The sequence below is a fragment of the Elaeis guineensis genome, chromosome 13 (genome assembly GCF_000442705.2).
Source record: "Elaeis guineensis isolate ETL-2024a chromosome 13, EG11, whole genome shotgun sequence".
NCBI classification, from domain to species: domain Eukaryota; kingdom Viridiplantae; phylum Streptophyta; class Magnoliopsida; order Arecales; family Arecaceae; genus Elaeis; species Elaeis guineensis.
Window position 1 is genome coordinate 16,796,383 of NC_026005.2, and position 17,883 is coordinate 16,814,265.

Below are 17,883 nucleotides of genomic sequence, written 5' to 3' on the forward strand. Positions count from 1 at the left end.
ATTGGAAAATCAGTCCTTAGTGAAACAAGCTGAAAACCTTTCAATTGAAAAATCCACCTTGATTCAAGAAAATCAAAGCTTAAAGAATGAAATTAACAAGCTGAAACCTATAGTAGATAAGTTCACCTTAAGTTCAAACAAATTAAATATGATTCTTGATAATCAAAAAGCTGTATATGATAAGGCTGGACTTGGATATAATCTCTTGAAGAAATAAAAATTTCTGAAGAATATTTATGTAAATTATTCAAGTAACAAGTCTGCAAATATTACTTGTTTCAAATATGGTAGAATAGGACATAAATCATACACATGCCTCAAATCTGCAAACACAACTATAAAGAAAATATGGGTTCCAAAAGGAACCGTTCTGACTAACCTAAAAGGACCCAAGAAAGCTTGGGTACCTAAGACAGAAACTTGACCTTTGCTTGCAGGTGTGTCTAGCATCCCAAGGAGGAAACAGGAAATGGTATCTTGACAGTGGATGCTCGAGACACATGACTGGTGATGAATCACAATTCATCACGCTTGATGCTAAGGATGGAGGGATGGTCAGCTTTGGAGATAATGGCAAAGGAAAGATCATCGGGATAGGTAACATTGGTATCACTCCCTCCAAATACATTGAGAATGTTTTATTAGTTAAAGGTTTAAAGCATAACTTACTTAGCATTAGTCAATTCTGTGATAAAGGATATAAAGTAATTTTTGAATCATCTGTTTGCATTGTGACTAGTCCTATTAACGATGGCATCAAATTTATAGGACATAGGCATGGCAATGTTTATATGGTAGATTTGAATGACTTAGCCAAATTAGACATGCAATGCCTAGTATCCTTGAATGCTAAAATTAATGAGACTAGTTGGCTGTGGCATCGTAGACTTGCACATATTAGCATGCATTCTCTTTCAAAATTAATTAAAAAGGAATTAGTTCTTGGTTTGCCAAAATTGAATTTTGAAAAGGATAGAATTTGTAATGCATGCCAATTAGGTAAACAAACTAGAGTTTCATTTAAATCCAAAAATACTGTTTCAACTTCTAGACCTTTAGAGCTCTTGCATATGGACTTATTTGGACCAACTAGAACCACTAGTCTAGGAGAAAAATGATATGGCTTTGTAATTATAGATGATTACTCTCGTTTTACTTGGGTTTTCTTTTTGGCACACAAAAATGAAACTTTTCAGATTTTCACTAAATTTCACCGAAAAGTCACTAATGAAAAAGGGTTTTCAATTCAAAATATTAGAAGTGATCATGGAACTGAATTTGAAAATCAAGACTTTGAAAATTTTTGTGATGAAAATGGAATTGGCCATAACTTCTCTGCTCCTAGGACACCCCAACAGAATGGGGTAGTTGAAAGGAAAAACAGAACCTTAGAAGAAATGGCCCGTACCATGCTTTGTGAAAGCAACCTTCCAAGATATTTTTGGACGGAAGCAATTAACACAGCATGTTACATTTTAAATCGTGCTTTGATTAGACAATTTTAAAGAAAACCCCCTATGAACTTTGGAAAGGAAGAAAATCAAATATTGCATATTTTCATGTTTTTGGTTGCTGATGTTTTGTATTAAATAATGGCAAAGAAAGACTTGGTAAATTTGATGCAAAATCAGATGAAGCAATCTTTCTAGGTTACTCCTCCACTAGTAAAGCATTTAGAGTTTTCAACAAAAGAACTTTAGTAGTTGAGGAGTCCATACATGTTGTTTTTGATGAATCTAACGATCTTCCTTCAAGGAAGAATGAGGGTGTTGATGATGCAGATCCACTAATAGAAGGTATGAAGGAGATCACTCTGAAAGATTCTGCAACTCCAGAAGACAAGGATCAAGAAAACAAACAAGATGAGAGAGGTGAAGAATTTCAAGAACAACCTCAAGGTACAAATGACCTACCCAAAGAATGGAGGTATGTTCACAACCACCCTAAGGAGTTAATTATTGGTAATCCTATGCATGGGATAAAAACCCATTCTTCACTTAGAGATGTAGTTAATCATTGTGCTTTTGTATCTCATCTTGAACCTAAAACTTTTGAAGAAGCTGAAAATGATCATAATTGGATTAATGCTATGCAAGAGGAACTTAATCAATTTCAAAGAAATAATGTTTGGACCTTAGTATCAAGACCTAAAGATTATTCAATAATTGGCACAAAATGGGTCTTTAGAAACAAATTAGATGAGCATGAAAATATAATTAGAAATAAAGCAAGACTGGTTGCTAAGGGATATAATCAAGAAGAAGGAATTGATTTTGATGAAACCTTTGCACCTGTTGCTAGATTAGAAGCTATTAGACTTCTACTTGCATATGCTTGCTTTATGAAATTCAAGTTATTTCAAATGGATGTTAAAAGTGTATTTTTAAATGGATATATTGCTGAAGAAGTATATGTAGAACAACCCCCTGGATTTGAAAATCATGCTTTTCCTAATCATGTCTTTAGATTAAATAAAGCTTTATATGGATTAAAACAAGCACCTAGAGCATGGTATGAAAGGCTAAGCAAATTTTTACTAAATAATGGTTTTACAAGAGGTAATGTTGATACAACCCTATTTATTAAAAGAAATCAAAATGATATGCTAATTATACAAATTTATGTTGATGACATAATTTTTGGGTCTACTAATGAATCCCTTTGTCAAGACTTTGCTAAGGTTATGCAGGGAGAGTTCGAGATGAGCATGATGGGAGAACTCACCTTCTTCCTCGGACTCCAAATCAAACAATCAAAAGAGAGAATCTCCATCACCCAAAGCAAGTACACCAAGGAACTACTCAAAAGATTTGGAATGGAGAACTGCAAACCAATTGGCACACCAATGAGTCCCTCATGTAAGCTTGACAAGGATGATGAAGGTAAAAGCGTAGACTTAAAATGCTATAGAGGTATGATTGGCTCATTATTATATTTAACTGTAAGTAGGCCTGATATCATGTTTAGTGTTTGTTTATGTGCTAGATATCAATCTAATCCTAAAGAATCTCATTTGAATGCTGTTAAAAGAATCCTTAGATACTTAAATGGTACTCAAACTCTAGGGTTATGGTACTCTAAGGACTCACAAATTGATTTATTAGGATATTCAGATGCTGATTTTGCTGGATGTAAATTAGATAGAAAAAGCACAAGTGGAACTTGCCAATTTCTTGGAGTTAACCTAATCTCATGGTTTAGCAAGAAACAAAATTCGATGGCACTGTCTACGGCTGAGGCCGAATACATTGCAGCCGGAAGCTGTTGTACTCAAATCTTGTGGATTAAGCAACAACTCGAAGACTTTGGAATCAAACTTAATGAAACACCAATAAGATGTGACAACACAAGTGCCATAAATCTATCTAAAAATCCAATTCAACACTCAAGATCCAAACATATTGAAATAAGACATCATTTTATAAGAGAACATGTTCAAAACAAAAATATAATTCTTGAATATGTTTGCACTGAAAATCAATTAGCTGATATCTTTACAAAGGCCCTCAGTGAGGATAGATTCTGTGAAATTAGGAGAAATCTAGGAATTCTAGATCCATATGCCTAAAACTTTTCTCAATTTTCAAGAATTGATGTCAAATATTCTTAGAGCTCAATTTTCAATATCTATCCTGATCTCAAAAGCTGAAGTTTATCATTCTAAAAACTTATCTTTGAGCAAAACTCCTTCTCCCAAAATTTCAAAATTTTCTGGAATTTATTCATATTTTTCTTGATTTTTTGAACTTCATGAGTCGACCCCCATGAGTCGACTCAATGGCAAACTTGTAAATCCCACCAACTTCCAACGGGTTCATTGTTTTTATAAGGGACCCTGTTCGTGAGACGACTCATCTTCTCATCGTCCTCCTTCCAAAAGCCGTCTTCTCCACTTCCTTTTACTCCAAATCCAAGGATTAATTTCGAGGCAATTCTCCCTCCTCCTCTCCAAAAATCGCCACCTTGGAAAGGGATTTTTTGTGCTTTCTCACATTGTTTGGCACTGTTGGAACGTGCCCTAGCACTTCATCGATCTTCCCAAATCCACTTCTTGTCTCCATCAAAATTCTTCTTTACTCTCTTGTGATCCCTCCTCCACTCAATTCAAGTCTCCTTGCCTGCTACTATATTGAATATGGCTTCGAAGATGAAGCTTCCCCAAAGAAGAAAGTCAATCCGTGAGCCTGAAGAAATTGTCCGAAAGAAAAGACAAGCTGGTCAGTCTTCCACTGCTCCCACTTCAGTATCTGCTCAAGATCTCCCTCAATCCTCCATAAGCCCCAGTGTGAATCCTCTTTCTGATAGAAAAGTAGAAACCGGGAAGAATATAGATTTTCGGTTCTTTGAGAAAGAGGGCTTTACTTTTGCTACCAAGATTAAAAACCAAGGATGGGATTTCTACTGCTCCCTTAAGGAAGTCACCTATGTTGACCTAGTTAGAGAATTCTACCAGAATCTACATTATGGAAATGGGTCAGTGACTTCAACAGTCAAGGGTATTGATATTTGCTTGGATTCTAGTATATTGGGAGAAATACTCCAGTTGCCTAGTGAGGGTTACTCTTATATGGAACTCCCAGTAAAAGAAGAGGGGATCAGAATTATACTAGGAGAAACTTATTCAGGGAGTTTAAATAAATTGGAAGCAAAGATTTTGTCCATTGAGATGAGGATCCTACATCAGATGGTAACAAAGCTCTTCTTTCCTAGGAGTGGTAGGCATGATTTACTTTCCAGCAGAGATGTTTGTATCATGTTTCATGTCATCACTCAGACCCCCCTGAACCTCCCTGCACTTATGATAGAGGCCATGAGAGAAACTTTGAACAGATCCAAGGCACACTTGCCTTATGGTATGGCCCTTACTAGAGTATTTAGAAGGTTTGGAGTTAGCTGTGAGGGGGAGGCACCTACCAAGCTACCTCATGTGGACACTTTCAACCAACACAGCCTGCACCGAATGGGATTTACAAAGACTGATGGTGGTTGGATCAAGGGCTCTGAAGAAAGAGCTGAGGATAGAGCTGAAACAAGAGCTGAAGACAGAACTGAAGGCAGAGTAGAAGAAGAAGGTCCATCTTCTTTTGTACATGACTTCAGGACAGCATCACCAGATATCCAGTTCTTTCCTGATACAGAGGCTGGCCCTTCAGAGTTTACTAGGATGCCCACACCAGTGTATCAGCCAGAGAGCAGAGCACCTCATTCAGAGTTCAGACTGGCTGACGATCAGATAGAGCATATTTCACAGCGTGTGGCTGCCTTGCTATCTAGCCAGTGGAGTAGTACTACTTTTGCACCTGGAGGTACTTCTTTTGATCAGACCATGACTCCCCACATATCCACTGTGATTCAGATGATATCAGATCAGTCCATCCGGATTCAGCAACTTGAAGACACTGTCTGGAGATTGACTGGCAGAGTTCTTGACTTACAGGGGCAAGTCCTTGCATTGGCCCATCCTCAGCCACAGGAGTCTACTATTGAGGTCACAGATTTCACTGCAGAGGCTGGAAGGCTCAGAGGAGCACTAAAGGGAGGATATGAGTTACTGAGGAAAGAAATCCGAGGATCGAGTGAGCATGCTACCACTCAGTTCACTGCTCTACTTCAATCTGTTTCCAGAGCATTGAACGTACTTGATTCCATCAGACTCAATCTTTCTGTTCAGTCCTTAGCCTCTCAGCATTCTCAGCCACCCAGTTCATCTCGCTCTCCTGCTCATGCCAGAGGCAGACGGAGCAGAGGACGCACTTCTGATCCATCAGCTTCTCATACCATATCTGATGACTCCGATCCATGATTTGTCTTGACCATTACTAGATCCTAGGTGTTAGTGTCTTGTTCTAGGATCTGTATCTGGGGGCCATGTATTGACAATTAGCTGGTTAATTTTTATATTATGAACTATGTATTGAAACAATTATGGTTTTATGGAATCATCTTTTACTTTTACTTCTACCTTTTGTAATGATGACGATCATATTTTGGTTATATATATATTCTCCTTGTTGAAATATTGTCTTCTCTTTGTTGTTATTTGCTGTTAATAATTACTGCATTAAGGGGGAGCAAACATCTGTGATAAACCCTAAAGGGGAAGAAATTAAAGAATGTTTCAGAAAAAGGAGAAGTTAACCATGTTTGATGATGTCAAAAAGGGAGAGAAATTATTAAAACAAAAATTAAAGAAAAAGCAATCCATCAAAAGAAAAAGCAATCCATCAAAAAAAAAAGCAATCCATCAAAAGCAAAACCATAAATTATGAGAAATTAATGAATGAATTGAAGAATTTAAAAGAACAATATCAAAAGTACAATGCTAAGTAACTTTTAAAATTACTTCTTTAAATATGCTCTGAATTACTTTAAAAATTTAAATATGCTATGATATACTTCAAAATTTCAAATTACTCTGATACATCTTTTGAAATCTTATTTACCTTGATACAACTTAAGAAATTTAACTTACTCTGATACATCTTAAAATTTTTTTAACTTGCTCTGATACATTATACATTTTGCTCTGATACATTATAAAATTTTGCTCTGATACATTATACATTTTGCTCTGATACATTATAAAATTTTGCTCTGATACATTAAAAAAATTTGCTCTGATACATTGTAAAATTTTCTCTGATACATTGAATTTTTTTTTTTCTGATAACATTATAAAATTGTTTTTCTTGCTCTGACACATTGCAAAATTTATTTTTCTCTTGCTCTGATACATCTTAAACTCAAAATGATCTAATACACATTCCAAATCAACTCTTAAACATGCTTTGGCACACATAATTATTTTTTATATCAAAAGCAATTAAAGCACATAATTATTTTTTGCTCTGATGCTAAAACTAAAATCAAATGAGAATGAAATTTTCAAAATACAGCTTAATCTGATAACAAAAATAAGTTTTCCGCTCTAACACCAAAATCACATAATCCAATGAGCATATCTTCAAATCCTTAAGCAAATGGATAAATTATTTTTGTATATGACCATTTATATTACATGCCAAAAGAATCATACTCTTTTCAAGCATATACACCTATAATGCATTCTTTTGAAATTAGTGTTTCACATAAATGCTTTTGTTCAAATGTTTTGTCATCATCAAAAAGGGGGAGATTGTTGCTCCTAGATTGATTTTGATGATTACAAAGCAGATTGAAGGGATACAAATAATTTTAAATTGAAAAAGTCCTTATGCTCTTCAGGGGTAAAATTGTAATTTTACTAAAATCCTGATTTGATAGTATCATTTGGTAGAATAAAAGATTTGTGATCCAATGGTGAAAATTTTATTGATTTTGGACTTGTATTTTGAAAGTTATGCATGTTTGAAAATCATGAGTCGACCCGTGAGTCAACTCATGGCACAATGAGCTGATTGGCATCCAGATTTTTTGTTGGCACACCCTGTGAGTCAACCCCATGGGGTCGACCCCCAGGCATGAGTCGACCCTCATGAGTCGACCCCTGCAGTTTTAGGCCAAAAATTGCAGAAACTCATTTTCTGGCTGTTGCAACAGAAGTCGACTCATGAGTCGACCCCTGAAGCATGAGTCGACTCATGAGTCGACCCCTGCGATGGAAATTGTCCGCAACGGCTAGTTTTTTGCCCATTTTAATTGCCTTTTATGCTTCCTAAAAATGCTCTAACGGCTCTTTATCTGCCTAATATATTTTCTCTTGTTTCTTATTGCTATAAAAGGTTTCAAATGGTGAAAAGAAATTGTAGATCAAACATATATAAAAAGAGGATCGAGATACACAAGAAAAAATTGAGAGGATCCAAAATACACGAAGTGATCAACGAGATACTCGAGAGAAAAAGAAAAGAGGATCCAAAATCAACACGAGAGAGACATGTGATCCACAATATACAAGAGAGATTGTGAAAGAGAAAAGCAAGAGCATTCAAAGAGAGGATCTTTCACGCCTATTATTCAACCTTGATCAAGAGATCTTTCAAAGTCTTCAAGAAGTCCTGAATCAAAGATCATCTTCTTCTCAAGCGTTCATTCAAGCGTTCATCCACCTTGAGAAAATCCAAAAGGGGATTCTTCATTTGAGTAAAGTATTTTTATTGTTATATTCGCTCATTTAAGGAGCTGTTATTGTATTAATTTGTGCTCTAAGCTATTTTACTCTTTGTGAGTATTTGTTCTTGTTTTTAGAGGATTTCCAAAATAAGAGAAAGTTGATCCGAACCTAAAATCGGAGTGTTTTGGATTGACTTGTACCCGAAAAATAAGTAGACTAGCTTGTGATAGCTAGTGTCGGAGTTTCCGACATTTGTATTCAGGTTGAATACAAGTATAGTGGATTAGAATTCCCAAGTAGGAGCTTGGGGAGTGGATGTAGGTGCAAGGTTAGCACCGAACCACTATAAATCCTTGTGTTTGTGGTGTGCTTTATTGTTTCGCTTTATTTCTTTATCATATCCTTGCATTCTTGCTTTAGAAAATTAATCTTGATTTAAAATCTTTGTTCTCATTCATCATAAGTAATTGATTAAGCCTAAAATTTTTAGAAACCCAATTCACCCCCCCCCTCTTGGGTTGCATAGCTGGGCAACACTAGAAGGCATGCTTAGCTAGACATAATCTAAATCTACTTGCAAAATTTAAATGCAGAAAAATAAACTACCCTAATTTCATAAATTAAACTATCCTGATTGCATAAATTTAAACTGCATAATTTAAACTAACCTAATTGCAAGAAATTAAATTGCATAAATTAAACTATCTTAATTGCAAGAAAAATAAATTGCATAATGTAAAGAGATAAAATTGTATAAAAATAAGATTTTATATAAAAAAAATTTATTACAAAAACCTCAAAGCTCGAGGCTTGAGAAGAAAGCTAAAAACCCCACTATCTAGGGTTACAAGCTTGATCGGAAGGAAAGAATCATTAAAAAAAGGGCCTTTGGGGGCTTTTTATAGGCATTTGGGAGTTATAAGATTTTCAAAACTTTAGATGTGGGACTAAGAGGTTTTAGAGGGCTGTTAGGGGGGTTTAGGGGCTCAAATCTCGCTCAAAAAGCACTTAAATCCATCAAGAAACCTTAGAAATTATTTCAGCCGTCCGATCTTCATCTAAAGGATCCAATTCATCTAATAAATCAAGCCGGGAGCGATTCTGGGCCGTCGGATCATGATCTGGGTGAAGCGCTACCGTTGGATTGCGCTGCAGAGATGGGATCAGATCGGATGCATCGCGGACCGTCCGATCAAGGCGCTGGAAGATTTCGTCCGTTGGATCGCGCTGCGGAAGGATCCCGTGTTGTCCTAGTGTTCATTCATTCTTGCAATTGCCTTGATTACGGTTGGATCTTGACCGGCTGCGATGGTGGCCGTCCGATGGTGCAAAAATATGGAGCGTTGGATCTTGATCGGACCATCGAGTGATGTGAAGTTACCAGGTTGCCCTTCGGACCTTCTTCTCTCTCCTCATGAGCCCTGGACCGCGCGTGTGGACCGGGCTCGCGATGCGTTGCGGTGAGTCGAGACTCGCTGATTGGCTGGTTTATGGTGCGCCGATGGGTCCATGGTCCATGCGCCTGTTGCTGTGGACCAGGCGGCTAATAGATCAACAAATCAGTTGATTTTTGATCAATTTTGATCTGATTTGGCTCGGATTTGACCCAATTGAGTCTTCTTTCTTCATTCTTCAATTCCTGGGTCAATTTAACTTCGTTTTGCGTAAAATTTACGCCGTTGGAATCCTCTTTCCTTGTTCTTTCTATTGATGACCTCTTCTTCTACAAAATATAATAGCAAGTATCAATTTCTTAATAAAGTTAGATAATTTAGATATTAATTGATACTTTTTATGTCAATTTGTGACATAAATCAGTATCGGGCGATCATAAATATCTGTCGGATGTGGGCTGACAAGTTTGTGATTTGGAATGCTGAGAGAACTATTATCGTCGAACATCTCCAGGAAGCAACTGAGCAGGAGAAAGTGGCGGCTGAGCGGGAGAAGAAGGCCCAAGAGGAGATCTCTTGCATGAAGGTCGAGTTGGAGTCGGCCCGAGCTGAATTAGAGTCGGTTCAGCTGACCATCAAGTCTCAGGAGTTTCGGATCAAGAAGAAGAAGCATAAGGTTAATCGACTTCGAAAGAAACGTGATGACTGCACCAAAGAATTAGAGAAAGAGCGAAAAAAGCATCGGACCATCAAAGCATGGCTGGCACTGGCCGATGCGGAGTCGGTGTGTGTAAAAGAGGTGGCATGGTCTACCCTGAAGGCTCTCAGTTGGGTTGTCGAGGATTATAAGAAGTCAGAAGACTTCAAGAACAAAATCCTTGAGGGTAGCCATGAGGCCTACTGGATCGGGTATGCGGACAGTTGAGACACAGTTGGGGAACTCTATCCAGAGCTGGATTGAAGAGCATCACAGTTCCGACTTGGGAGGAGAGGTCATCTGAGGTAGCACCGATCGTTGAAGGAGCTACCCTGACTGATGGAGTTACACAGACTGCTATAGAGGCTGCCCCAGCTGCAAAGGAAGTCGCACCAATGTTGGTCGAAGTTAAGACTGCCACTATTGAAGGTCAGGAGATTGAAGCTGCGGCAGCTATTGATACAGTTGAGGAGGAGACCGATTGGTGGTCGGTGTAGATATTATAGGTTTATCCTTTTTGTTATCGGATGGTGGTCTAGTTTTTATTTTTGTACCTAGACTTTTCTTCAATTTTGTAATCCCTTCTTTGACAAATGATTGAGAAATTTTCTAAGTGTTGAACCTTTTGTGTGCAATCATCTTTCAAGGTAGATATTCACTGTCAACATAGTCGAATAGTAGTCGTAGAGATTGTCGAATGTCCTTCGGTGCATTATTCCACTTGATCGTGGCCAAATCGATATTTTATTCCACTCAACTATAGTTAAGCTGGCATATCATTTTGCTTAGCCATGACTAAGTCGGCATAGCATTCCGCGTAGTCTGGTCGATATATAGTTTCGCTCGACCTTAGTAGAGTTGACATGTCATTCCACTCAGTCATAGCTGAGCCGACATATGGTTCTGCTCAATCTTGGTTGAGTCAGTATATCATTTTGCTCAACCATAGCTGAATTGGCATACCATTCTGCTCAATTATAGCTGAGTCAACATATCATTCTATTCAATTGTAGCTAAATCGGCATATCATTCTGCTTAATCGTAGTTGAGTCAGTATATATAGTCATCTGACCAGAGCAGGGATGGACCGTAGAAAGTATTTCTACTGGTTCATCAATCGAGTCATCATTATCAGATCGAAATACATATGGATAGATATTTGAGCTTGACATGATTTCATGTCCATGGTCTATCTGGGATGTTGTGTGATTTAAGGATTGAATTGCATGGTAACTCACCACAGAAGGATAATTTTGATATTTTTATCAAATTTTATATTTTTTGGATAGTCATGATACATTGCTAGATGTCAATCTTGACTTGTAGATACGTAAAAATTAAAAAAAATTAATTTAAAAATTAATTAAAAAATATTCTAATTAATTAATGTATTTGGATTGACCTAATCGGATTAGGTTATGAGTCTGATTCCACTGCTGGCTAGATATAGAACTCAATGGGTCACACACAATAAAGATTTGATTTTGATCTAATCTATTTAGATTTATTATTAATCTTATAGGTTAATTAAATTGCTTGCATATGGATTAATCTAAGTTTTCGATTAGGTTTGGCTCAAAGGTGTTTGAGCTAACCTATTTTCTGTTGCCTTGACCTAATGTGATTAGGTTCCAACCAGATGACATTGGATATCTTAATTTATTTAACATGAAAGAGTTTCATGTTATCTAGTCTTCCTTCATGCCACCATGCCAAAATAAAAGCCACACCATATTTTTTTTGGCATTAAGAAGGAGTCCTTTTTAAATACTCCTTTTAATTTCTCCCTTCTTATCTATCCTTGTGTTGTATTATTCCACGTGCCATCAGATGGCTCTTGAAAATATGTGGTTGCAAAAGTGGAGGAGTCCTTCTGTATGAAGACTCTTCCACATCATTTAATTGGGATGTGTTGCTTAAATTGGCATTGAGAGAAGGAAGAGTACTTCTCATTTACTTCTCTTAAATTTCTTCCTATCTAGTCCAATGCCCACTTAATCCCACATATTTTTGGTGATGCTTTGGTTTCTTAATGCAGAAAGAAGAGTCTTGCTTATGAAACACTTCTTATTTCATGCTAAATTAATTTGTCCATGTGAGCATTTTTATCGCCAAGAGTTGGTGTCTTGTGGGTGGATAAGGTATCTCTTCATACCTTATAAAAAGGGGGTGCTACCATTGGATGGGTTTGCCATTTTGTTGGGATTTTGGGTATGAGAATGAGAAGAAAAAGACAGCAAAAAGTCTAAAAAAAGACAAGAAAAAGAGGAGAGAAAAATAGAAAGAAAAGAAGAGAGAAAAAAGAAAGCAAGGGTTGCTTGTCCTAGGGTTTAGAAAATCCAATTGTTGGATTTCTAAATCATTCTTGGGTGGTGAGTTCTTGTAAAGAAAATTTTTTTAGCATGGCTCTGATAGAGGATTCGATGGCGAATAGGTGGTGGTGCTACCAGTTTCTTGAGAAGGAAGCCAACAGTGTTCTTATGAAGAAAGGCTACAACACTACAAGTTGGGAAGGATCTTGATCTATCCGGTGTGGATCATCATTGGAAGGCTTCTACTTTGGGATCTTATGGAGATCACTTTGTTACCTGTTTATCAGATCCTCATCTTTAGAATGGTATAATCTCTTACCTTATTGCATGCTTGAATGTTTGATTGTAATTATCAAGAAGTTCCTAGGGTTTGTGTTCCAATAGTCATGTTTTAATTGTTAAAACTTGTTTTCAAATGGTTAAATGTATGATAGAATTTTTGAAAACTATATTCTGCTGCACCATCGAAATTCAATAGTAGTATCAGAGCCATCCTTAATTGATTCAATCAAACAAGATGTTATTATTGTGATATGGATTAGATCCAATTCATGTTATGTCAAATTTGATTTTTCAAGATGTTCAATTAATGTTTTGATGCATCTTTTGTTAAGGATAAATGTTATCTGTTCATGATCGAATATTGGTATGAAATTTCATGGTCATAATACTTGTGTGACAAGTTTAGGTTATATCCTGTTATTTGATTTTTCATGAAATTGTAAGCCTTGTGCATGTGATGTTGCAGTTTCATGGAATGATACATGTGATGTACATTGCCAAGACTTAGAGTTCTTGCATATAACGAATTCACCTAAGATCCAAAGATTGGCGACCATAAAATTGGGCATTCATCATGGTAGATCTTTCATCATGGTTGTTGTCCTAGGTATGTGTGGGGCCGAAAAATTTGATCATGGAAGAGATGCTTCAGACAAGGATTAAGATTTTTGTCGATGGATTTGGTTTCACTACAATTCATTGACCTAATGTGAATAGGTTTTATGATTATAGATTAAATCATATTCATAGTTTTAATTTGATTAAAAATTATATTTAATTAAGATTGATCAAATTGTCATTCACCTAATTTGATTAGGGCTTGAGTCATGGTTGATCGGATCTTTGCTAACCTAATTAGATTGGGGTCTGTTTAAGAATTGATCAACTCAACTCAAAAGGATGATATATGGTTGATTCAAAATTATAATTGGGTCAAGAGTTGAATCCAAATCGAAAATTCTGGATGGGACCTATGCTCATGAATTTAAACATCTTAATTGACATGTTCTTGAATGATATCATAATTAGAATAACATAGATAGTTTGTTATCATGCTTTATAATTGTTATAAAATGCATGATGAATGGTTATAGACTTGGATATACCCAAGTGATGGATGTATGAATGAATGTTTTCTATGTTGGCTGGTTACATGGATGCATTTACAATAGTTGCAATAGGGGTTGGATATCCCTGATGCATTATATTTTTAGCTGTACCTTTCTATTTCTTCCTTTGTATATTTCCAACTACGGATTGGGATTTTTACATGTTGACGTTAAATTAAGGATAAAAAATTATATTCAAAAATAGATAAAAATTATTTCTTTCTATTTTTGGATAAAAATAAAATATTTATAGAAGCCTTCTTGGAAATGAAGACTGGACTACCCGATGATTAGAAAGCTGAGGCACATGTAGATCGACCATGAGATGGTTCAATCTGTGATGCACCTAGAATTTGACCTATATTCTATCCTATATCTCGGATAAATTAAATTACAAAAGTCTATAATCATCTAATTTTTTATTTGCTCTTATATGCTGGTAGTTAGAATTAAATATAATAATATGTGATGCATCTGTAAATATTTTGGATGCACTTGAGACCTAAGTCCCTCATTTAAAATAATATTAAATTAGAATGGCGAAGTGTTTAGAACACTACCCATACCTTCCTTCATGTCAAGCCAGTATTATGTCAAGAATCATAGTAGGTTTGTTGTGCAATCACAAAACTTGCTGTGGGGACTGGTGTGATACTGTCTTGGTATATAATGATGTTGATGGTATTTTAACTCATACTAAGTCAATAGAGTATGTCAAAAACTATAGCGAGTTTGTTATGCAACCACAAGGCTTGCTATAGGATTTGATGTGATGCTGACTTGATGATTCTTATGGTATATTTGGGTACTGCTATCTTATTATGCCATCTATAAGGATAGTATTATTTAGATATGATCATATGATAATGAAAGGTACGACTTAACTAAAATACTGTAGTTTGTTCTGCAACCACAAGACTACATATATTTTAGAGGTAAAAATTATATTAGAAATTGTATGGATGCAATTGGAAAGAGTTCCTACCTATGAACTCCTCAAAGATTTATTATGCAACTATAAGACTTTTGAAGAGAAATTGAGATCTCAACCCCACTTAGAAATCTGATGACAAAATTTCTCATTTTTCATGCTTGAGGACTATGAAATTTACAAAATAAGCAGAAAATACAATTAGATAAAAGATATCATCTAAATTGTATATGTCATTATGAGTAGTCCTTATGTTATTGTTCTTATAAATACTTCTGCATCTTCACTTTCACTGCATGGTCTATTTGATATCTTTTAAATTGATCAAACCTCATAGACTGGTTGAGAAATCTGAGAATAGTTCTTACTTAGGAGATAATCTCCTATTCTTTTGATCCCGATTTGATTGGGATTGATGCTAAAAAGAAGAAAAAATCGCATATGAGATATGATAGGATGACAGTGTGACTGTCAAGTGAATCCTGATCAACTTAATTATGCGATTAAGTCAATTAGGTTCTTATCATGAATGATGTGTTAAATCAGAATTTAATCCTGCTAACACTCTCTGATTTCTTCTATTTATAGATAGCATCTCTTAGGAGAAGAAGATGGAGAATGTCTCCATCAAAAGTATCTATTTTCATGGTAGCAATGATAGATAATGGAAAGAAAATTGTAAGAGTTGTCTTGCAAGTATGAAGCAGTAACAGAATACAATAGTTGTATTTACTAATAGTTTGTATATAATATAAACTAATTTATCATTGAGTACTTCATCTTTAGATTCTTGGGTATAAGATATCTCATATAGGTCCCACTTATGTAAAGAGTTTCAGGGACTGTAAAGCTGAAGAGAGGTGACTTCATATCATTTGACGCTTGTGGATAGTCTATCCAGGCTGAAATTGAAAGAACCTATTTGTAAGTGTTGCCTTCTAGCAAGACTTTGAAACTAGTAGAGTATTATTATAAGCCTAAAATTATCAGAAATTTTATTTCAATTTTTTTATTATTGTAATATAGTTTTGAAATTAATGTAAAGGGCAAAGGTTGCTCTCTTTTTAAAAATTTTTATGGCTATGAAAATAATGATCTCATATTTCTATCACTCGATGATGTTGTTCTTTATGTTGATGAGAACAAGAAAAGAAACTATGAATGTCACATTTTTCTAACATTGCCAACTTGGCCATTTTATGAGTCAAAGATAAACAAGAATACAAAAAAGAGTTCTTTGATCTGTATGGTTTTGAATCATATAGAGCTTGTGAATTTTATCTCATGGATAAAATGACCAAGATCCCATTTACTAGATATGAAAAAAGGCAAGCAAGCTATTAGGTCTTGTACATATGAATGTTCGAAGGCTAATAACATCTCAGCCCAGAGATGGACACTGCATATGAGATATGGTGTGTTCCTTAATATGCTTCATAGATCTTATTATCTCATTCTAGGATAGTCCTAAAAATTACTGTATATATTTTGAATTAAATAATATCAATATCTGTTATAAGCACTCTATATAAGATATGAAAAGGAAAGAGACAGGTTGCCCAGCTTATATAAAAAAAGTTGATGTACATAAGTTTTATGCTAGATCAGATTAGTCTAGGTTTATAAGTTATCTTAAGAGTAGTATGTGATACTACTTCTACTATCTTACTGGACAAAAGATGTTTCGTCAGCAGGCATGCCACATTTAAAAAAAAAAAATTTATCCAAGAAAGGGGCAGTGGGAGGATAATTGAACTTGAAAAGTTCAAGACCTATGAACTATCCCTCAGTAGCCTGTGGAGTGTCCACAAGTTGATCTTCGACCAGATGTGCCTACTGATGAGACATATTCATGACACTCACCCCCTCTCCGAAGGTCAGTCAGAGTGTGTAATGTACCATATAGATATGAATTTTGATATTGTGAATGATAATACACCATACATCATTGAGAATGATGCTTCTTGATCTGTTCGAAAGCTGTCATGAGTAGAGACTCTGACAGATGACTTAAAGCTTTGAAATCCTTGATAGACTTTCTGTATATCAATTAAGTATGGACTTTGGTTGAAGCACCTGTGAGTGTGATCCGATAAGTTGCTAACAGATATAACCATACAGATATTGCTTGCTGTAGCTGCATACCAGCTAGAGAGCTTGTCTCTAGTGGGAGGGCAAATCCATTGATGGATTAAAGCAGACATCGAGGAGTTAGTATGTCCATTCTTGATGAGACAGTCAAATTGTTTGACTTTATCAAAATATGAATGAACTACATGTGTGTAGGAAGGCTAGTGGGAGTGCCATTGACTTCTTCAATTTATATGTGAATGACATACTGTATATTGAGAAGGTTGTCCCAATATTGCACTCGGTCAAAGACATGCTTATCATAGAATTTTTTCTAAATAGACTTGGATAAAGCATCCAATATATTTGGTATCTATAGAGATAGATCCAAATGGATGCTAGGCTTATCCCAATCTAGGTACATATATTTTATGTTGAAGAGGTTCAACATAGTTGGGTGTAAAAGTGTTTACTTACCTACGTATGCTATGTATCAAGCCTGATGTGGCTTATGTCTTGGACATAACCATTAGATTTCAGGCAGATCTAAGATAAGATCATTGGAAAATTATGAAGACCATTCTCAAGTACTTGAAAAGTACTAGAAAAGTAGTGAATTGAAAGAATTTCAAATGATAAATTGTGTTTGACTTAGTTATTTGCTGTTAGTGAAGATTGCTAAGAAAAGTCGTCTGATGAAAAAAGTTCGTCACAGAGTTGGATGTGGTCTCATCAGAAACCCACGCACATCCTAGGACAGTTTCACCTCATTCATGATGTGATCATAGAGTGAGTTAATATTAAGAACTAAATAATAGATCAGTTCACCAAGGCTTGACATAGCAGCAGTATGTATGCCACCTTGATTGTATGGGTATCAGGTACAGAGGTGATTGGCTTTAGTGCAAGTGGAAGATTGAAAGTATAGTATCCTGCAAGACAATCGCATCAGTGATGTAATAAGACTATTCTGTGTTATCTTTCTGCTTGTTTGCATGACATTGATTATTTTATTTATGAGATATTATATTTCAT